The sequence below is a fragment of the Ascaphus truei genome, chromosome 2 (genome assembly GCF_040206685.1).
Source record: "Ascaphus truei isolate aAscTru1 chromosome 2, aAscTru1.hap1, whole genome shotgun sequence".
Classification (NCBI taxonomy): domain Eukaryota; kingdom Metazoa; phylum Chordata; class Amphibia; order Anura; family Ascaphidae; genus Ascaphus; species Ascaphus truei.
Window position 1 is genome coordinate 422,970,500 of NC_134484.1, and position 23,575 is coordinate 422,994,074.

The following is a 23,575-nucleotide window of genomic DNA, read 5'->3' on the forward strand; positions in this document are numbered from 1 at the left end:
TTGGAAAATCTGGGGCTATAACCAACAAGATCCAGGTACATGCTGGGTACATGCTGGGTACATGCTGCAAACATTTCAGTGACATTTCTGCAGAGACTAATGGCCCATCGGATTAACAGAGCAGGGGTCCCTGGCAGTCCCATTTAATCTGATGGGCCATTAGTCTGCCTGCAGAAATGTTGCAGCATGTACCCAGCATGTACCTGGGTCTTGTTGGTGATTGCCCCAGATTGGTTTTAGAATACTCATCGGCACTACAGTACATATACATTTTATACTAGTATACATATGCAGGGGGTCTCCTGAGCTGAACCGCATTGGTTTCAGCCTCGGGACCACCTACTTCATGAGATACAGGCCTTGTTATGGGGTGCCGGTATCCCTTATGCTTTTAAAGCTTCCGCGTCACGTGACCGGCGATTTAAATCCTGCAGGGGGATGCTGGCACCCCATAATGGGGCTTGTATCTCATGAAGTAGGGGTCCCCGAGACTGAAACCAATGCGGTTCAGCTCAGGAGACCCCCTGCTCATTAACACTAGTATCAAAACACACGTATCAATAAAAAATAATTAATTACCGTTGCGGCTATCCGCTAAGGTAATGAAGCTGCATTAATGTAATTTTTATTAATAGTATGCGGGAGCAGGGGGTCTCCTGAGCTGAACCGCCTTGATTTCAGCCTGGGAGACCCCCTGCTTCCCGAGTTACAGGCCCAGATATGGGGTGCCGGTATCTCCTCCATTATTAAATGTCCCGCGTCATGTCAAGTGGACGCTATAAAAATGGCGGTGACACTGGCATCCAATGCCCCATACCGGGGCGTGTAACTCGGGAAGCAGGGGGTCCCTGAGCCAGAAATCAAAGCGGTTCAGCTCAGGAGACCCCCTGCTCCCGCACACTATTTAAAAAAATTTTTTAACCAGATTCATTACCTTAGTGGCTAGCTAGCTAGGGGTTAAGGCCCAACAGCTGCTTTATTGGTGGCAATTGCCCCCAATAAACCTAGCAATATGTGCTACCCACCCACTCCCTGTTCCCCCAACAACCCCTATACTCCCCTAACATACATTTTTTTAAAGCATAGGAATGTTACTATAGACCGGCGGGGGCCTTCGGGTGGTCCCCGCGGTTGTCCGGGGGTCCCCGCTGGCCTGCAATACCAATCCTGTGCTTTAAAAAAACAAACGGAAATAAATATACCACCCCCTTCCCCTTAACACATACAGTAGAGTAATGGGCAAAATTGCTATTATCCAGATATTGATATGTGCATTTGCACATTCAAAATAAAACATTAAGCTGCAGAAATAAAATAAATAAAACTTGCACTCACCCCTGCCAGGCTGCCACAATGAAGGCCGTCCTCATCCTCATCACCGTCCATGTTCTCCGTTGCCACAAACAATACAGTACAATAAAAAAAAATCTAATGTCTCCTAACCCCTTAATCACCTTAGCGGTTAGTTGATTTTAAATCTGTATGCTATTTATATTGCATATTGATGTAGTCTTCAGGCATTTTTGCTGGTGTTTTAAATTGTTTATTTCTGGCTTTTGATTGGTGTTTGCTTTTTAATGTTGAATTATTTTTTTAATTTTGATTTGGAATGATGCAGTTTATTTAGATATTTTATGTATATTGATGTTTTAATTTATTGGTGTTTTAATTGTTTGTTCTGGTCTTTATTTTGGATTGGATTAATTGATTGGTGGTAATTTTGTTCAGTTTACTTCTTTATTTGTTTTTTGTTTGAGATTGTTTTGAATGCATTGGATCTTGTTTGTAATTGTTTTTTTTTAGGTTAACCATTGACTAGCATAGTGTTAAATCATGCCCATATTATATGGGAATGATATACCCACTGAGCCATTCAATTGTTTTAATGGCATCTGGAGCTCAGGGAGGAAATGCCAACTTAAAGAGAGTGCTGATCCAACCCTCCTAGGGAGTGGAGGTGTGTGGCCAGTCTCCTCCCAGCTGGGAGAGGGACAGGCCAGTCAGTCCCTCAAGGGCTGGCTGGCCAGGAAAGATCAAGTGGCCTCAATTAACATAGAGCCAGCACCATCCAGAAGCCTGGGATTCTCTGACCATCATGCATCCACTGTGTATAACATCTGCACTGACTACAACAGCCAAATAAACCCCGTTGCTTTTATATACCCCTGCCTGAGTGTTCAGTCCATTTGGGCAAAGGGGGGGGGGGGGGAGAGAACTGTGTTTTGGTAGGGGCTAAAGCTGGAGGCGCTGACACCCTAAGGAACCATCATGATCATCAAAAGCCTGTCCTGGTCCCCACAACATCGTGGACCACTCAGCTATCCTGGACTATCAGAGGTATGAAAGCACCACAGACACCGGTAGTAAAAGCAACATCTTCCAGAGGGTGGGGGAACATGTGTTATACTTGTATCAGGGTGTGGTATGTAAAAATAACTTAACTTATTCACTATTGTTTCTCAAAATTATATAAAATACAATTTGTACATGTGACCAAATACTACAATTTAAAGAATGAAGTCAAAAGCAATACATGTTTTTATTTGTTTTGTACTTTGGATATTTTCTCTTTTCCATATACAGATTTCATTCTGTGCACATGAAAAGATTGTGTGTTCACCCATTGACAAAACTCAGATAAGGGTCATTAGAGATGGATCCTTTGTTAGCTGTTATTCAACATTGACAGTTAATGCCAGATCGAGTTCTGATACCCTATAGAAGCTTAGAGGCCTGTGTTCCCTACCATAGATTAAAAAATGTTTTATTGTCAATATGGAGTATTACTTTTTTTTACATTTCTGTTTGTTTATATTTTGCACTGCTGCTTTTATTTTTAATCTCCTCTATAATTTTATTATTGTTGTCTTTCATGTTTTGTATGACACATCACCATTGTCTGTTCAAATGCCAAAGTTTCATCAACTACAGAATTTTAATGACTGCTATTATGCTAGGCAAAAAACCCCAAAGAAAAACACAAAGCGTGTAATTGACACTCGGCAAAATCTACAGCTGTGGTTTAAAAAAAAAATACATTTAGAGCAGCCTTTATTAAGTTTCTTACTTTTAATCAGAAGCTGGTGGTCAGAGCTAAATGTTTGGCATCACATAACATGACAGGGACATGCTGAACCTATTCAGTGCCAAAATGTTTGGCAACATTGGCTGTGGAATCACTATTTAAATGATAACTTCAGCCTGGCTGTCTCTTCCTCCTATTCCGAACAAAAGAGGAAGTACTGTACGTTCACATAGCTGCCGTGGCTTTTAAAGAGCCATAGAAGTGATTGGCCTCATTCAAGTCAATGGCAGGTAACGCCCCATCAGGGTGCAATGCCCCCGATAGTGGCGTAGTGAATCCCAGCCCCTGTGCGCTATCTTTTCTGCTCTTCTTGCAATGACTAGGCTCAGAGAGGCCAACGGAAACCATGGGACCCAGGACAAATGAAAGGAGCAGGGCTCCCCCGCCCCGCGCCCTAAACCCATAGTGCACCTACCACAAAAAAAAAAATTTAGCGCACAACTTTTACTTAACTGTTTTCTTCTTAGTGTAATATGGAAAAAAACATTACAATGCAATCTGTTTATTTTTATATTTTCAACAAAAGACAGATGACTGCCTGCCTGGGTGGGTGACTGGGTGGGTGGGTGAGTGCGTGGGTGAGTGGGTGAGTGACAGGGTGAGTGACAGGGTGAGTGACAGGGTGGGTGAATGAGTGACTAGGTGGGTGAATGAGTGACTGGGTGGGTGGGTGAATGAGTGACTTGGTGGGTGGGTGAATGATTGACTGGGTGGGTGGGTGACTTTCACTGGGTAACTCTTGACTGAGTGGGTGGGTGTGAGTGAGTGACTGGGTGGATGGGTGAGTGAGTGACTGGGTGGATGTGTGGGTGCGTGAGTGACTGGGTGGGTGAGTGACTGGATGAGTGACTGGGTGGGTGGGTGAGTGAGTGACTGGGTGGATGAGTGACTGGATGAGTGACTGGGTGGGTGGGTGAGTTTTTGGGTAAGTTGGGTGGGTAGGTGAGTGAGTGACTGACCTTGACCAGGTGGGTGCTGCTTCCTGCCAGACGCTTCCACCCCCTGCTCCCGATATCCCCGTGGCTCCTGCCCGGGGCGGGAGGTAGGCTCGGGGGCATGTGACATTTCTTCTTCACGAAAAAGAACCCCGCACCGGCGGGTGAGGAGGATTTCCGGATGAAGCCCCTGAAAAGGTTTTCTTGTATATATTGCCTCGTGGCTTGAGTCTCCGGTGCAGAAGGTAAGAGCAACCACGGGGAATAGTGGCACCGGGCAAAAGTCTATGGGACAATCAAAGGGACGGTGGGGCGGTAGTTCTTCAGCTTGACCTTTGTCGAAGACATTCCTGAATTTGTAGTATATCTCCAGTAGGGAGTTTCCAGGTTCCAGTAGTTGTAGTCGGGCGAGGATTTTGGAGGTGCCCAGACATCTTTCTTGACACTGGGTTCTCCAGTGGATAGGCAAAGTACCGGTCCAATCAACTTGTGGGTTATGTCGCTAGAGCCACGGCAGTCCTAGAATGATTTCTACCGAAGGTTTGTGGATAACATCGAGTTGTATAGTCTCAGAGTGACTACTGGGGGACTGTAGAGAAAAGGGAATGGTTTGCAAGATAATTAAAGCTGGTTGGAGGGGACGGCCGTTGATAGCCTCGAGACCCATTGGACGATCCTTAGGGATTAAGGGTATCCTGTTCCTCTCCGCAAATCCCTGGTCAATAAAGTTGCCCCCTGACCCAGACTCCAGGAAGGCATGTGTGGTCGTCTTAAAGTTGTCCCCACACAAGATGACGGAAATGTAGATCCTAGTAGGAGATTTGGGAGGAAGATGTGATGTGGTATCCAGTGTAGTTCCCCCGACATTCACTGGGCGTTGGCTTTTCCCGGCTTTATAGGGCAAGTGGCGACTAGGTGCCCATTGTTGCCGAAATACATACAGAGGCCCGAACGTCGTCTTCACTGTCTCTCTTCCGTGGACAGACGGGTAAGTCCGAGTTGCATGGGTTCATCAACTGCTATGGCCGGGAGGTTTCCGCTAGGGATTGGTGAGGGAAGAAATGTAGGTGAACTTTGAAAGCGCTTACCTCTCTCCATTCTTCTCTCTTGGAGACGCTGTTCCCTCCGGATACAAAGGACCACCAACTATTCTAGTCCCGACGGATATTCCAGTGAGGCCAGTTCATCCTTGAGGTCCTCAGACAGCACTTGCCAGAATGTCGCTGACAATGCCTCGTCGTTCCACCCAGTCTCGTGGCAATGGTACGGAACTCGAGAGTAGGACGGTGCGGGGACTGGAGGTGCGGTCCTGACAGTATGAGAGCGAGGGGAAATTCCATTGTCTGTCTCCTGCACCCTATGGTTGTAGCTCAGAATTTTCAGCTAATAAGAGCAGTTTGGCAACTAATAATATTCTACTTCAGACAAAAAAGTACATCCGATAAATAGAAAGTATATGGTTTAAAGAGCACTACACTATAATTAAATGATTGGAAAGAAATTGCCTAAAGAAGAGGTGCAATGGGAACAATGAGTGACCCCCACTCTTATTGTATGTGTATAAATCATTATTTGCAAATAAATATAATTCAACCACCTCAAGAGGTCTTGATGTGCTTGTAAACTCCTCAATCCTGCACTGACTGAGGATCTGAAGTGCCTTTGATTGTATTGTCAAGTGCTATACTGTACTGTAAGGTGGAGGGTAGCTTTAGTTACATAGTTATATAGTAGATGAGGTTCGAAATAAGACAAATGTCTGAGTCCAACCTATGTTATTGTAGCCAGGGCTGGTTTTTGGCTACCAGTCTGCCCTTCTCCTGGCAGTAAGCCCTGGTAAATGCAGGCCTGCTAGCACTAATCCTGTATTCTCCCCACCTCCAGCAGCTTCAGTGAGTCATAGGGGAGGTGGTGCAACTAGGCCTTGTGCACTACCAAATTCAGTGTTGTGCCTCTACCCTTGAGAGAGGCTGGTCTACCCTAATAACTGTGCAGGGCTCTGCTAGTTTGTACTCCCTCTCTTAGGGGAGTGGAGTGGGAGACTGTTCCTCTTACTTCACCAGGGAGTAAGGGAAGAGATACTGCACCGACACACTTTATTCGAGCAAATACCCGGTATGTACCTGGCAGATACCTGGAATGCGCCGCTCCTCACCTCTGACAAGCCCCGTTGCATTTGCCTTCCCAGCCTGGGTTCATGCCTGGCTGATGGGCGGCTGATCTGTTAAATTATAATGATTAGGATTTAATAGGCTGCAATGCTTCGCGTGTCTACCAGATGGCATAAATTCATGAATTGTAATGCAGTATATATATATGTACTGTGCAGTATTGCAGCCAACGGGAATAAAATGCTTCAATCCCTGCCGGAAAATAACTCAATGCACTCGGGCAGAAAACAGTCACAAACCTCAATACACCCGGGTATACCCGAATTCGTGGGACTAGCCGAGCTCGAATAAAGTGTGTCGCCAGTGTAGGACTGCTTCAAGTACCTTTGGCTTGGAGTGAAGGTCCAGGGTACATCCTGAGGGTGAAGGCCCTAAGAACTGCCAGCTGCTGGGAATGCTGTAAAGATCTGCAGTGTGCAATAATGTGTGTTCCTGTTTTACTATACCTTCCGGCCTGAGACTGCAATCTATCAGGGGAAGGGTAAAGAAGTTCTCCTGCAGGGATTGCTCCCCACATCCCTGGGGCCTGCAAGAGATGGAGACGCTGTCACCGTCAGTACGAATCAGTTATTACCCCCGAAGCCTGTTCTGACATCCCCTTCCACCATGCGGGAGACTCAGATCTACTGTGAGCCAGCAGGTATGCACCACCACACTCCATGTAGCAGCAAAATCTCCCAGAAGGGGGTGGGGGGGGGGGAACATGTGTTACATTACATTTAATTGGCTGAGATACACATCCTATATTTATATTGATCCGGAGGATCAATATAAATGTCTCATAAGTAGAAAATACATTTCATCCTGACTTCAGTAATAGCAATCAGATTTCTCCCTGGATCAGCAACATTCCTATGTTAAACGTATTTGTATAATATTCATGATTCGGGGAGAAGGCTTTGGGAAAAGATCAGATGCTAATTGTTATAAACAACTAACATGCGACCCAACATATACTGTAAATATTAAGGGAACGATTACTTCATTTTGGACATGATCTTAAAAAATAGTGTAACAGGATATGTCTATCTGTACCTGTTTCTCTCCACATAGTGTATCTGCTATGTAAGCCCTGTTAAGATCCAGGCATTAGCAGGTTAATCTATGGGCCATTGACCCCCCTTCTGCTTCTCTAGAAAGTGAAGGAAGGTAGGTGGTGTCTCGTGGCCTGTTTACAGTCCCTTAGAGGTGGGTTAAATCCATGAGCCCGCCCCTTCTAGAAGTTTCTAGGGGAGTAGCCAAAGTTAATGGGAGAGTCTTTTCCCCCTGCTCTTCAGAGAGTAAGGAGGGAGAGGGTCTGCCGCTGCACCTCATGGTGTGAGGAGGTGAGTTTTTCCCCCTGCTCCTCCTGGAGTAAGGCGGGTGAAGGAGTTCTCTCTTCCCAGAGGGAGAGAGTGAGTGTGTGTCTGTCTCCATTCTCTGAGGAGAAAGGATGGCTGTGAGTCTTCCCCATTGCGGGGCAATCATGCCACTCTAGGCCAGCTGGTTTAGAACCTATACAGACAGAATGCCCCATGAGACTGGGCAAGCACCATCCAGAAGTCCTGGACTGCTGAGGAGTATGCTGTACGAAGGAGTATGATGATAAGGAAAGAAAATAAAGCTGCTTGTTAACCTTGCCTCTGCCTGGGTGTCAGTTACTGGGCAGGAGGTAGAATGACTGCAATGATGGGAGTTGATATCCTTACCCAGGGATCCTATCATGGCTGGAGGCGCTGTACCATGAGTGAGTAACCAAGAACTAACCTAAAGCTTGTCCCATTGCCTATAACATCGCGCAGCTCAGCTTCTCCCGACAACACAGGTAGGCTTCAGCACCACACAGAAGCAGTAACCAGTGTAATTTCCTAGAGGAGGGGGGAAACAGGGTTACAATAGGTTGAAAGATTTTGATAGCTTTCATTATAAGTTCACATTACATTCTAAGTAACCAGATTTTTATATTTATAAAAAATCCATAAACTTCATACATTTTTCCATTAGTCCATCCAATAATCACAAATATTTATTCAGTTTGTCAACCTCTTGCTAATGATGTTTCTTTCCAACCTATGGTTCAAGGACATGGATTAATTCATTAATGAAATAATTACACAAATAGATTTTTGGAGAAGTCTAATCATCTAGATTGGAAGGATTATGATGATGTTTTTTCTCCCTCTATGTTCCTTCTTTATATACTGTACATCTATCCACATACAGACGGGGTTGAAGTAATACATAATTAGTTAAAATCCTATAATAGCAGACTTCCTCGGCTGATTTTTTTAGTTCTGTTACTGGATTTTATTTAACACAAAAATCATTTTAAATTTGAACATTCTGACTTACAATTTAAGAGGACTGCAATAGGACTGCTATTTAGTGCCATCACACACAATTCTATTTATGGAAGATTTTGAAACACATGTATATCCATCTGGATTCACTGAGTGTATTCACGTACAGTATGGCGTCACTACATGGACAATGTGTTCATGGTGTGGAAAGGTGAGATAGATGATGTGGACATTTTCATTTCACATCTAGCCATATATTTTGTGTACTGACTATAGTAGGATAAAATAAAAGCTTTCAACTGGGACAAAAACACGGCCATTTAGTAATGAAAATGTTCCTTTATTTATAAAAGAGAAACCACTGGTACATAACTAAAGATGTATTTATTTTTATACAAGGAGCAACATTTTCTTAAGTGAAACTGCTTGTAGTCTTGTTTAAAAATGTCATTCAAATGTGACTGCTGCTATTTCTCATTGCAGCTTGATTCATGGCCCTCCTTGATGTGTTATGTTTATCTGCCCCACACTTTTTCAGAAGCTCACCACAAGTTTAGCAAGTCTGGGAGTTAGGAAGATAGCCAGACATTTTACACGTTGCAGACTACTTTCCTGTGTAGTTATTTATATGCATTTATATGGATACTTGTTTAGTTGATTGTTTTGTGAATCTTTTGTCTAAGCTCTCGCTCACTGCATCTGGCTTCTCAATTTCATTAAAGCACAACAGCTGTGAAATGCATTATATTTTTCTAGCTTATAGAAGATGCTTCCCTTAATTGAGTTAAAGAATCTTCCCTTACTGTTTGATATGAAACAAAGCAGTGATTGCGGACCATGTATATGTAGCAGGGTACCCTCCCTTGCCTTCTCCGCGGACTGGAGACGGCAAGCTCAGTCCTGATGGAGCCAGCAAAGGGAGAGGTAGTGTCCAGGTAGCTAGTCAAGCCCCCTGGACTAGGCCAGACCCGTTCCCCCATAGGCCCCAGCTAGTTCCCCTACATCGTAGTGGAGTGTTGTAGGGCTGGCCTATAGTAAGGGACTTGCCCATTAGCATGCGGACAATTCAGTGGAGCAGACAGAACCGCGGTGGAGGATTCCCCCAGGCCTGGTGGAACGGCCGTGCGGTGCTACCAGATGTAAGGCAAGCCGGGGGATTGTGTCGGAGGCTCTGCATCGTTTGATAATGGATGTTGCCTGTTTGAATATATCCTGGTGTACCCGAGTACCCAGGAAGGTACCCACGTGCACCAACACCACACGGGGAGGGTAGCGCTGCCCTCACATATATTTTTTGGAGGGACTGTTCTGATGGACATTGGGTTTCCGGTGCCCAGGGCACCCTCAGTACTTTGGGGGAAGGTTATTGTGATTGTGTGTGTATACTGTATTGCTGAGACTATGGGACCATAGTAAATAGGTGTAAGGGTTCCGGTCCTGGGTTTGGCTGTAACTCGCCCTTACATGGCTATAGAGGTTTCAGGCAAATCTCTCAATGAACAGCAATTAGAATCACCTGTTTCTGATCTCAGACTCCAGTTTGTCTTGATGCTGCTTTCTGTGCATCTCTACCCCTATTGGCTGTTCAGGCTATTTAAGGTTAGCCCTCCCACAGGAAAGGGCTGAGCAAATTTATTTTATCCTTTGAGGACGTTCTAGGGTGTAACCTGTGCTTGTCACAAGCACTTCTGTTTGGCCTGTCTCTGTGCTGGAGCTCTGGACACCCAACACTATAGCTTCATTGTTCCAGTGGCCTGTCTGCAATATACCCTGCTTCCAGAGGTCTTCATTTCTTCCAGTACCTACCCTGCTTCAGAAATCCATTCCTGTGCTGAAGCACTGGATCCCCAGCGCTAAAGCTTCACTGTTCCAGTGGCCTGTCTGCAGTATTCCCTGCTTCCAGAAACTTTCATTGCTTCCAGTAGCCTCCCCCTTCCAGAGGCCATTTATGTGCTGAAGCTCCCGGTTTCCTGATGCCTCTTCCTGCCAGAGGCTTCACTGGGCTGTAGCCCCTACGCTAAAGCCTTCCCTGATGCCGACCCCAGCCTGTGACCCTTTGCTTCTGTGCCGCCTGCCTTGACCCTAGTCTGGACTTAGTTTACTCTGCTATCTCTAACCCCGACCCGACCATTGCTTCTGTGCCGCCTGCCTTGACCCTAGTCTGGACTTAGTTTACTCTGCTATCTCTAACCCCGACCCGGCTACCCACGATGACGGAATCCGCAATCCGGACCCGGCTTTGCGGCTTCAGGTCGGTGTTTATCTATCCCCAACTTAGCCCTGCGGTCCGGTCGGAGTTTGTGGCGAGCACACCTGTTACAATAGGTTGCATATACTTTGAGTGGATTGTGGTTATTGGAGGTATACAATATAGGTATACCGGTTCCCGTGAGGGGCTATCCCTCCAACACAGAGGGGCTATCCCTCATGGGTGGAGTCACTGCACCAGCCACCCCAGGCTCCCCAAGGGTGGAGGTTTAGGCCTCTTGTAAGCCTAACAAGTTAGCACCATAACACCCATATATATCCAATAAAAAATATCACTTGTGATCACATTCACATGTCTTAGACATGTCTGCAACCCTGCCTTTCAACCATTAGCACCTCGCATACAGTGCTCCCACTGCAGCAAGGGATTCAGGGAGATGACATGCAAATGAGCACACAATGCCTGGAATACCTTTTGCCTGGAATATCCATTCACATGGAGCCCATTTAAGCTGATGTATCGCCGTTGACACAGCTTTTAAACACAGCATGGGACTAGCAAAGCAAGTTTAAACCACTCACAGACATGTTTCAACCTTGATGGGTATCATCAGTGTGCACCCCTCTGAGGAAGATCCCCCTACTGAATTTACCTGCTGTCTCCTTTTTGCCAGTTTCTGGTAATGTATGTTTTTGTTATCTTTATGGGATATGCACCAGCCCATTCATGATACTGTATTGGAGTGCCTGTGAAATCTTTTTCAACTATATGTGTGTGTGTGTGTGTGTGTGTGTGTATTTGATTATGTCATCTGAGGAACTGTGGTGTTAAAGCGGCAACCCATGCCGGAGGAAGTATCATCTGAGACTAAATGCATAGAGTGCACTTGCCTACCTAATACCTATTGTCGCTAAGTCCACACTATCACTGATAGTGCCTATGTCCATACAGAGTTTTGCAAAAGTGAACTTTCAGCTGTAGGAATATACAGCACTTCGCCAAAATCTCCTGCATCCCAGTGATACCATCAACAGCTAATGCGAGGAAGAGGGAGAGGAAACAGCGTGATATTCAAATCGGAAGACGCAAACAGCTGATCCATACCGCTCCAGCACAGAGGCATTGACGCCGGCACTCATGGTCTTCACTGCTGCTGGGATTGTTATCCAATATGCTTATAAAATCTGCTACATTGTAAGTAGCTTTTTACCATTGCGTGATTCAATATAGTTACAGTACTTCACTATATTGGCTTTTCTCTATTGTTTCAGAACCTCCATCAGGACTACTTATTTCTAATCCAACTGTACTCATCCTATGTGATTATTTATAATATTAATAGTCTAGAACTGCGCCCCTTGTCCTATTTTCTGTATACATTTGTGGGTTCATGTGTAAACCTAATACATGGTGGCAGCATACTTAGACTTCTTTATCCATATGAAATATCCAATTGCAACCTGTAATTTGCACATCCTTTTTCAAGTTCTGTATATATATGTATATATATATAAATACCAGCAAAGAAAAAGGGTCCCAATAAGAGCACTCAAGCAAAGGTGATATATAAATTGATTTATTAGAAAAACATGAATTACACAAAATAAGATAAAACAGTCCCCAAGGTATCCCTACACCATGAAGTCTGACCTTAACATAGAATAAGATTACTATAATATAATATGGTATATGGAACACACATAAGCCATATATGATGTGCAGAGCAAGAAAAACCACTCAGTTAACCACTCGATCAGCCACAATGAGGCAATACATAGCCTGAAAACCACAAGCAAAAAGCAAATGCAGAGTATACTTGCAAGTGATCATGTGTTTGCAAAGCAATGAAAGTCCTTAGGAGGAATCCTGGAATGGTATAGGTTGCAGATTGGGGTGTCCAGCAGGGGTTCACACTGAAGTGTGGGGAGTCCAAGGGGAGTGCAAAAAAACACAACCCCGACGTACGTTTCGCACCATTGCTTCATCCGGGCATTGTGGCTGATCGAGTGGTTAACTGAGTGGTACTGCATTAGGGGTTAAATCCTTTGTCAGCAGTTATTTGGTCACAGTAATTAGCTACCTTAAATAGAATTCCCCACTGACCGGTCAGTCTATACATTGCTTAGCAGGTTAAACATTTGTTTTTCTTGCTCTGCACATCATATATGGTTTATGTGTGTTCCATATACCATATTATATTATAGTAATCTCATTCTATGTTAAGGTCAGACTTCATGGTGTTGGGATACCTTGGGGACTGTTTTATCTTATTTTGTGTAATTCATGTTTTTCTAATAAATCAATTTATATATCACCTTTGCTTGAGTGCTCTTATAGGGGCCCTTTTTCTTTGCTGGTATTCATTTATACTTGTCCCTAGCACCATCATTAGGCTGTTATTTTTATCAGTGTACCTACTTTTGATTTGAGCAATTTTGTATTATTTATCTAGTTAATCGCAGGCTTTAATTGTGTTGTTTTCCATATATATATATATGATAATGGGGAAAGGCGGGGTTGCAGACCTGCCTAAGACATGCAGATGAGCATACAGTTATATTTGCATATATATATATATGTAAGGGGGTCACCCCCGGTTCCCCTGATCTTCCTTTGCCCCCTGCCTTACCCCTGTGGCAGTGGAGGAAGGGGACGGCAACTTCTCCCGGCGGGCCCCGCCCTCTTGGTTATGGCACGAGCTTCGCCCATGCGCAAGAAAGATCGCGCACGTGGTCACCATAGAAAAGAGCTTTGCCAAGGACTACAATTCTCAGCAGCCTCTGGGGACTGCACTTTCACCCTTGTCACAGGCAGCATTGAAGCCAATAGAGCTGGCAGCTTCTCATGCTGCAGAGTTGCAACAATGTTGTGTGCAGACAGGGCTTTTGTCAGTTGGAGCAGGCTAGTCAGTCAGAGCAAGGAGCAGACAAGGGAAGGAGGTAGGGTGCAGGAGAGAGGGATCCCCTGTACTAGGCCAGCACCCCCTTGGCCCAAGATAGCTCTGAGTTACCCTATGATAGGAGTTGGGGTCCACAGAGACGATTCCAGAGTGGGACCGCCCTTGCGGTCCACACGTGCCGGAGTTCGGTTGGAGGATCAGACGGATTCATCACACGTCTGACCCTTTGTGAAGATTGCTGACCCGAGCACCGGAGTGCTCGGCAGGTATCTAATACATAAGTGCACCACCGGGCCCTTAGCGTAATTAGTGACTGCGCAGTCACCCATTGACTCTCTGTAGGAGTACGGGACATTGGGTGGGGGTTCTTTGGACACTGGGTGGGATCACTTGGTGTTGGGGAATCGTCCTGCGAGACGTCACGGTTAGTGTCTCCTCTAGAGAGGAACACAGGTTATATTATTGTATTGTAGTGATATATGTTGTTTGCATGTTAGTAAAGTCCTTAGTTATTATACCTCACCGTGTATGTTATTATTGATTGTCCTGCGAGGAACCACTCCCCCTCTGGTGGGAGCCATCGCAGGTGGAGGCGCTGTATCGAGTAAGTGGTTGTTCCTAGTATTGTATTGCCCCAGGTTCCCCGTGGCGGAAGCTCAGCCCTCCTGTGAGCCAACAGGTAATGCACCACACCTATGGTAACATCGTATGTTCCCTTGCACCCCACACTATATCTGCGATTGGGGGGGGGAATACCCGTTACATATATATATTGTGACAAACGGCTTACTCCGGGGCTCCGCCGTCTGTCCGGGACTGTTAGAACACGGTCTTTTAGGGTAGGTTAAATGATGAGACGTCACGTACTGTTCCTTTAAACAGGCTATGCCTGGTTTATTCAGTCCCAGGCACTGAGACTGCCACAGTTTAAACAGAAAACAAAGCCAAACAAAAAGCTGCTCGTCTGAGCGATAACTTAAACTTAGATGTCCCTGACTCAGAGTTGGAAGTGGCTTGTCCACTTCCACCAACAAAATAAGTACCTTTGCAGTCTTTAGACAAACTAACAGAATGAATGAAGCGATTTGGGAAAGAGGCTTTCTCACCCCTCTGCAGTTCAGCAGCCTTCCAGGCTCTTGGGCGGGGCCCAGAGGAAACAGGAAACAGGTCTTATATACCTGAACTCTAATCAGCATGACAGGTGACAGAAAACAGGCAGCAGACAAACTGTGGAATGGAGTGCCTGTACCACGAGGCTGCCCTGTTCAGCTTAGACAGGACAGAAACTGTTCAGTATCCTGGGAGCCCTGTATATGGAGTTTATTACCAACCCCTGGTTTCTGTCACATATCCTCCCCCCCAGCTCAGACCTCGAGGGGTGAGCGACCATGGATATTAGGGAGTGCATCCTTGACAACCCGTCGGCATTGCCATGTTTGTGCCCCGACCTGTGTTCCACAGAAAATTTAAAGGGCTGTAGGCTTAGGAACCACCTGGTCACCCTAGCGTTCTTCTCCCTATTTTGACACATCCAGGTAAGGGGTGCATGATCTGTGACCAATCGGAACTTTCTCCCCAACAGATAATACTTGAGTGTCTCTACAGCCCACTTTATTGCGAGACACTCTTTCTCGACTATGGAGTAATTTTTCTCCTGGGGATTTAGTTTCCTACTTAAATAAAGGATGGGGTGCTCCTCCCCTTGAGACTCCTGGGAGAGTACCGCCCCCAGCCCTACCTCAGATGCGTCGGTTTGGACTACGAACTCTTTGGAGAAGTCAGGTGTGACCAACACTGGTTGGGCACAGAGAGCTTCTTTCAGGCTTCTAAAGGCCTGTTCGGCTTCGGGGGACCACTTTACCATTAGCGGTCCTCTTGCTTTTGTGAGGTCGGTTAGTGGGGTTGCCTTAGTTGCAAAATTGGGAATAAACCTCCTATAGTAGCCAATTAACCCCAAAAAGGTCCTTACTTGTTTTTTTGTGACTGGCCTTGGCCAATTTTGTATCGCCTCTACTTTCAGTGTTTGTGGTTTGAGTAACCCTCTACCAATAGAATACCCCAGATACTTGGCCTCCTCCAGACCAATAGTGCATTTAGCGGGGTTAGCAGTTAGTCCAGCAGACCGAACTGCGTCGAGCACAGCTTGGACCTTTGGAAGGTGGGACTGCCAATCTTCACTATGGATTACCACATCATCCAGGTAGGCGGCAGCGTACCGAACATGTGGTTTTAAAATTTTATCCATCATTCTTTGGAATGTGGCGGGAGCTCCATGTAAGCCAAAAGGCAGCACCTTATATTGAAAGAGGCCGTCTGGGGTTGAGAAGGCTGTTTTTTCTTTTGCCCTTTCTGTGAGGGGAACCTGCCAGTACCCTTTTGTTAGGTCTAGGGTTGTGAGATATCGGGCTTTGCCCAGTCTCTCTACAAGTTCATCCACCCTGGGCATAGGATAAGTATCAAATTTTGACACCGCGTTTAGTTTCCGGTAGTCATTACAAAACCTTGTTGTACCGTCTGGCTTTGGGACTAAAACTATAGGGCTGTTCCACCCACTTTGGGATTCCTCAATTACGCCTAGTTTTAGCATTTTTTTAACCTCTAAACTTATAGCCTCTCTCTTGGCCTCTGGGATTCGGTACGGTTTAAGGTTAACTCGGACCCCCGGTTCAGAGACTATGTCATGTTTAATTACGTTAGTTTTACCTGGCTGTGTAGAGAAGATTTCTTTGTTCCTTCTCACTAAACTCTGGACCTCTCGTTTCTGATGCACGGACAGTGTTTCAGCTATGCTAACCTCTGGGTCAGTTTCTTGATTCTCTGACGGACCTGGGGGTACTAGGGTTAACAAGACCTCTCTATCTTTCCAGGGCTTGAGTAGGTTTATATGGTAAATTTGCTCAGGTTTCCTCCTACCTGGCTGCCTTACCCTATAATTTACTTCTCCCACTCTTTCCAAGACCTCATATGGCCCATGCCATTTAGCAAGGAATTTACTCTCCACGGTGGGAACCAGAACTAGTACCCTATCACCTGGAAAAAAAATTCTGACCCTAGCACCCTTATTATACGTATTCCTTTGTGCTTCTTGAGCTTTCTCCATGTGTTCCCTCACTATGGGTAGGACTGCAGCAATGCGGTCCTGCATTTGGGCAACATGCTCTATTACACTTCTGTAAGGGGTAACCTCGTGTTCCCAAGTTTCTTTGGCTATATCCAGTAAGCCCCTTGGATGTCGGCCATACAATAGTTCAAACGGGGAGAAGCCTGTGGATGACTGGGGAATTTCCCTAATGGCAAATAACAGGTATGGTAACAAACAGTCCCAGTTTTTCCCATCCTTATCGACCGCCCGGCGTAACATGCTCTTTAAGGTTTTATTGAACCTTTCCACTAAACCATCTGTTTGTGGATGATAGACTGAGGTTCTGAGATGCTTGATTTTTAGGAGTTTACATAGCTCTTTTGTTACTTGGGACATAAATGGTGTTCCCTGGTCAGATAAGATCTCTTTAGGAATTCCGACCCGGGAAAACAGAAGTACTAACTCTTTTGCTATGTTTTTAGCAGAGGTGCTACGTAGGGGAACTGCCTCCGGATATCGGGTAGCATAATCTAATATTACCAATATATGCTGATGTCCCCTAGCAGACTTTATTAGGGGTCCTACTAGATCCATAGCAATCCGGTCAAATGGTACCTCTATTATGGGAAGGGGTACCAATGGGCTGCGGTATGCTTTGAACGGGGCGGTGATCTGACATTCTGGGCATGAGGAACAATAGTTTGTAATTTCTGCCAGAACCCCAGGCCAATAAAAGCTTCGGAGAACCTTTTCTTTTGTCTTTTCCACCCCTAGGTGTCCCCCCAATGGATGACTATGTGCGAGGTGTAATACTACGTTACGGAATGTCCGTGGTACCAACAATTGTTTAGTTGTAACTGATTTTCTTTTATCAACCCTATATACTAGGTCGTTCTCTACCTCGAAGTAGGGGTAATCAAGTGACCTATCTGGTTGGCCATGAGTACTATTCTGGTCCCGTATATTTCCCCTTGCTACCGCTAATGTGGGGTCCTCCCACTGGGCCTTCTTAAAACTCCCAGGACTGACCTCTAGGTCAGCGAGGGTCTTATCCTGTACTGGGGTGGTAAGTGCCTGATCAACATCTTGATTTGGGGTATTCCCTACCAAAGTAGTGATGGGGAAGGGAATTTCACAGCACTCCTCCTTTTCCCCTTTCTTATTTGGGCCCTCGTCAACCTCCATTTCTGAAAAAGGGAAAGGATTTGTTTCTTCTAACACTTCGTTATGGTCTGCTATTGAACTCTGGACACTATTCTGAGCTGGGGACCACATTTTTAGAAAATGGGGAAAGTCGGTCCCTATTAACACATCATGTGCCAGTTTGGGTACAACACCCACCTTGAAATCTAAAGAACCAAATTCTGTTTCAAAAAAAACATCAACAGTGGAATATTCATGATTATCCCCATGTATACAACAAATTGCCACTCTTTGTGAACTGTTTACCTGTTTCTTCTTAATGGGCAATAGGTATTCGGACACTAGTGTGACCATACTCCCAGAGTCAAGAAGTGCCCGAACCCTCTTACCATTAACCTTTACAAATGCCCACAGATGGTTATTCAAGGGGTCCTCTGGGCTAGGGCCCATACATTGGGACAACAGCGAATAAGGTTCCACGCTGTTGCATTGCATGGGCTCATCATTTAGTGGGCAGATTTTTGCTGTGTGGCCCCTCTCATGACAATTTACACATTTAGGTACATAGTCTGTGTCCCACTTAGAGCCTTTTCCCGGCTCCCCATGTTGGCTATTGCCCTTAGTGTGCGAACCACTGTTGCTGGTGCTGCGTGAAGGTGGTCGCCGCTCTTCAGCTCCCCTTAACCCCGGTACCCTTTTACCGTCTCTGGAAGAGTCCTGGAACCTCGGGTAGTGGGGTTGCTCCACGACTGTGGGTTGCGGGTGCTCTCCTGCTGCATTGTACCTTTCTACGAGGGCCACAAGCTCATCCGCATTGTGGGGGTCACTCCGACTGACCCAATGGCGTAAGGCAGAGGGAAGTTTCCTCAAGAACTGGTCCATGACCAACCGTTCCACGATGTGGCTTGCTGAGTTGATCTCGGGTTGTAGCCACTTCCGGGCGAGGTGGATGAGGTCATACATCTGGCTTCGGGTGGCTTTATCCATCGTGAAGGACCATGCGTGAAACCTTTGGGCGCGAACAGCCGTGGTTACGCCGAGGCGGGCGAGGATCTCGAACTTCAATTTTGCATAGACGTTAGCTTCGGCTGGCTCTAGATCAAAGTAAGCCTTCTGGGGTTCGCCGCTTAGGAAGGGTGCGATTAGACCAGCCCACTCAGCTTTTGGCCATCCCTCTCTCTGTGCCGTGCGTTCAAACGTGAGAAGATAGGCTTCCACATCATCCGAGGGTCCCATCTTCTGAAGGTAGTGGCTTGCCCTGGTCATTTTCGGAACTGGGGCTGCCGCTGCCAGTGGAAGGTTACTGATAGTCTCCCTCAGGATCTCGAGTTCCTGCTGTAAGCCCTGAGCGAACCGCTGTTGCTCCTCTTTCAGCAAGCGGTTTGTCTCTTGCTGGTTTGCATTCGCCTGTTGCAGGGCTTCATTCGCGTCTCTCTGGACAGCGACATTGCGTACCAGCGCACTCACCACGTCTTCCATCTTGTTTGGAGAGAGAGAAAAAAAAACCTTTTTTTTTTCTTTTTTCTTTAAAGTTTTTAACCCCCAGACCTTTTAGTGTTCTGCCCGCATTCTCCACCATATGTGACAAACGGCTTACTCCGGGGCTCCGCCGTCTGTCCGGGACTGTTAGAACACGGTCTTTTAGGGTAGGTTAAATGATGAGACGTCACGTACTGTTCCTTTAAACAGGCTATGCCTGGTTTATTCAGTCCCAGGCACTGAGACTGCCACAGTTTAAACAGAAAACAAAGCCAAACAAAAAGCTGCTCGTCTGAGCGATAACTTAAACTTAGATGTCCCTGACTCAGAGTTGGAAGTGGCTTGTCCACTTCCACCAACAAAATAAGTACCTTTGCAGTCTTTAGACAAACTAACAGAATGAATGAAGCGATTTGGGAAAGAGGCTTTCTCACCCCTCTGCAGTTCAGCAGCCTTCCAGGCTCTTGGGCGGGGCCCAGAGGAAACAGGAAACAGGTCTTATATACCTGAACTCTAATCAGCATGACAGGTGACAGAAAACAGGCAGCAGACAAACTGTGGAATGGAGTGCCTGTACCACGAGGCTGCCCTGTTCAGCTTAGACAGGACAGAAACTGTTCAGTATCCTGGGAGCCCTGTATATGGAGTTTATTACCAACCCCTGGTTTCTGTCACAATATATATATATATATATATATATATCATGTAGAAAAAGGGGAACTTGATACTGCATGCACTCCGTACCTCAACCACGGTACCCACAGAAGGCTGGCTAATGACAAAATCATATTATTGTGCCAGTGGTGCTCCAGGACATAGAATAATATGTAACACAAGAAAAAGTATCCCAACGGAGCACTTGGGTGTACCAAAATATATCAAAAATTTGTTTTAATTTCACACAGTATAAAAGAACAATACAAAAAGAGTTAAAAAGTATGCATGAATCCTGACAAATCAGAGAGGCTATGGACCCAAAACTATGGTAGCACATCACAAACAGCATAGGATATATATCTATATGAAAAACCCCAAATGGTGTCACTCCTATGTATATCTGGAGAAAGTACCCACATAGAAGAACACTGGGTAGTCACTATGACTGCTAATTTGCACCATACAGCAGAGGATGAGGGAAAGTGAAGGGAAATAAAGCAAGCAGTTTGCTGATGAAAAAATATTACCCACTGTCACCAACACAAAGCAAATACTACAGGGGTACAGTTATACATAGAATCATACTGACTGGCACATGCCAGCAGATAATAACCTCAATCACTGTAGAAAACTAAGCAGTCATGATATTAACAGACTCAAGTAAGATGGTAGGGAGTCAATGCAACAAATATGCAGAATCAAAATACAGCATGCAGCATATATAGAAAAACCAGAGTCTGCAAATGGAAATAGTGCATCCTAGCAGAAATGGATGTGCATAGCATCAAAGTCAGGGTAAGTATATCTACGTGCTCTCCATGAAGGAGAGAGTCAGGGTGTCCTGCCACAAGCTCCCACTCCTACACGTTTCGACTGGCATCTTCCTCTGGGAGTGGTAACAACAATGAAAGCAGCAGGCAGCTTTAAAGCCGTAATTTCGCGCCAAAGAGGTAATTACAGCTGATTGTCTCCATGTACCAGCTGTACACAAGACCCATCCAGGGAGGCACACCTCTGTCGGGTGGCCAATCCATCACAATGCCGGTCTTGACTTCACTACGCATCCAACGTCGTTGTCCTGGCAGCCCCACGAAGCTGCAACAAGAGTCATAATCCAGGAAAGCAGGTAACTACCACGTATCGGCTGCGCAAAAGAAACGCCCACAGAATCCTCATCTGTCGGAGAACCAATCATCTCCATTGGTGGTGATGACATCATCGCGTACACGGCATCATCGTCATGGCATCCCATGCAGGCTTTGTATCTCAGACAGCAGGCACAGTAGTTTAACCCCATTGGATGTTAATTTCGTCATGAAGAGACTGTATTTGATGTACTTTCATTTATAAGGACTGGGTTAACACTAGTAAAGGCAGGGAGGGTAGAGAGAATAAATAATATATATACAGGTACAAAGACCCCCTGTTTCTGGAGATAACTACATCCAAAGTAGGTGCCTGTAGCTGCTCTCCTCGGCTACGAGAGTTCACAATATGTCAGCTGTTCAAAGATTTCTGGCCCTGCGGACCAATAGGAAGCCGTGACGTCACAGGTGTCTCTTCCTATTGGCCCGTCACGTGGGAGCTTTAAACTTTAAAGCCCTGTTTGCTCAGCCGGAGCAGCGAGCGGCACCTACTTCGGAGGTAAGTATTACCAGAAGCAAAGGGAAATTAATGGGGTTCAGTTCTGGAGACCCCCTGCTTCAATTGTGTGTATACACACACACACACACACACATATATATATATATATAAAACAAGGAAGGCACCAAGCACCAGAGGCAAGTTGTAAATACATGTATTAAAACAAGTTTAATAAGCAGCAATAATATGGCTCAATTGCTTGGATCGACCAAGAAGATCACTAAGACCTCACCGAGGTATTGGCTGACTAATGGAAATAGGAAATGTTGGACGCAGATACATGTAGATTTGATCCTATATGACTGTAACTGATGCCTGCTGTAAAGTACTGATCTAACATATGCTATAAAAACTAATACAATTATTTGAAAAGAAAAAAAAAAACACAACAACCATAAGTCACCTACAATTGAGTAAATAAAAGTAGGCACAGTGCTGCGTTCCGAGTATCAGGGGGTCCGTAGATGAAATTCCGCGAGGACCTGGTGCACCGGCTCCCCGGACCACAACTTGAAGTTCCAGGAATGGCGGGGACACACACGCGTCACAGCAAAAGACGCAACAACGTGATGATGTAAATTCTGAGATACGCTGTGTGGCAACGTAACAGCAAATACCTGAACGTGTTTCGCACGCTTAACGTGCTTCATCACCCTCTAATATTAAAAGTTCACCAAAAAAAAAAAAACACCGGCATGTATTACTCCTTTTATCTTATTCCAATCCATGTTTAGACTCCTCATTTACAGCAAGTTATGCATTTTGTATTCACTATATACTTTAAGGTCTTTCAAAACTGTACTTTCCCACTCATTTCAATTAACTCAGAACTGAGCATCTGTTGAATTGCAATGTTGTTCTTTATTTTTGTATAATAATGTTACTGGGGCAAAAGGGTGTGGGGCTCGCTGCCACTCGCTGCAGAGCAAAATATATACAGTAACTACAGAAAAAAGGAAAACATGTATACAGATGTAGCCAACGTTATTGCAACCTGTGGCGTACTGCAGCGAGACATACACAGCGCACCAGTGGGAAAAGCGGCCATCGTTTTAAATCAGCTGCACCTGAGAAGGGTGCGGGGCTATCACACTATACCACCTGTGGGAGAGCGCTATAGGTTGCCATAACATTGACTACATCTACAATGATTACAAATACAACTCTAATTCCTAACACTAAACCTATATCCCCATCACGAACACTTATTTTACAAGCTAGGCTTAACTCCATCACTAACTAACCCGGCCTCTCTGTCTGTCCCTCAAATGGTTATTACACTCACCATTCGAATCCCAACTGTCACTCTCAACATTCTGAGCTTTTCCTCATTAATATTCATGATGTCATACTGTACGTGACATGTCCACACATCTTGCAATAAAACAATATTTTCCCTTTTCAACTGCCATCCTTAATTAAATAGCGTTCACTTTCGGTCATCTTGCTCACATTTGAACAATTTAGAAAAGTGACCGCAAACAACAGTAAATACTAGAAATTAGCCGATTTTGATTTTTTCCAACCAGCAATTAGTTCTCAAGCCCATGCAGCAGGATGTATTATCAGCCTGCCCTCTCCCCAAATCCACTTTACCCTATATTTACCCAGGGATTTGAAGAGATTAAGGCATATTTTCTAAATAGTTAAAATATGTTTTTTTTCTCACGTCTCAAAGATCTTGAGGTTTTCTACTAAGGTGACTGCAAACAAGCTACTGAGGCTGCTAGCAACTCACCCCTGTAAATAAGAAATTACTAATACTTTCCTTTTAGAGAAAATTCTCAACTCCCAAACATGTTTTATAAGGGGGTGAATATGAATGCAGAAAGTGCAGAAGAAAAAAGTAAGGATTTTTAAAAAGCTGCGCCCTATTCAAAATAAACAAAAAATAATAAAAACAAGTGGGTGAATATAAAATTGTTTTTATCATGCCAATGTACAAAATACATTTTTAATCAATTAAAATAGCAAATAGCAAATTCATAATGT

At 45.1% G+C, this 23,575-nt stretch overlaps 1 protein-coding gene across 1 annotated transcript in view; it reads right to left on the reverse strand.

The window, feature by feature from the left end:
* Positions 1-8,019, reverse strand: part of ODAD2 (outer dynein arm docking complex subunit 2) — a 273,021-nt gene extending 265,002 nt beyond the window's left edge. Inside the window, exon 1 of the mRNA XM_075587666.1 lies at positions 7,938-8,019. The gene's annotated coding sequence lies outside the window, so the exon portion shown is untranslated. The remainder of the gene's footprint in view (positions 1-7,937) is intronic.
* Between the last annotated feature and the right edge of the window lie 15,556 nt (positions 8,020-23,575).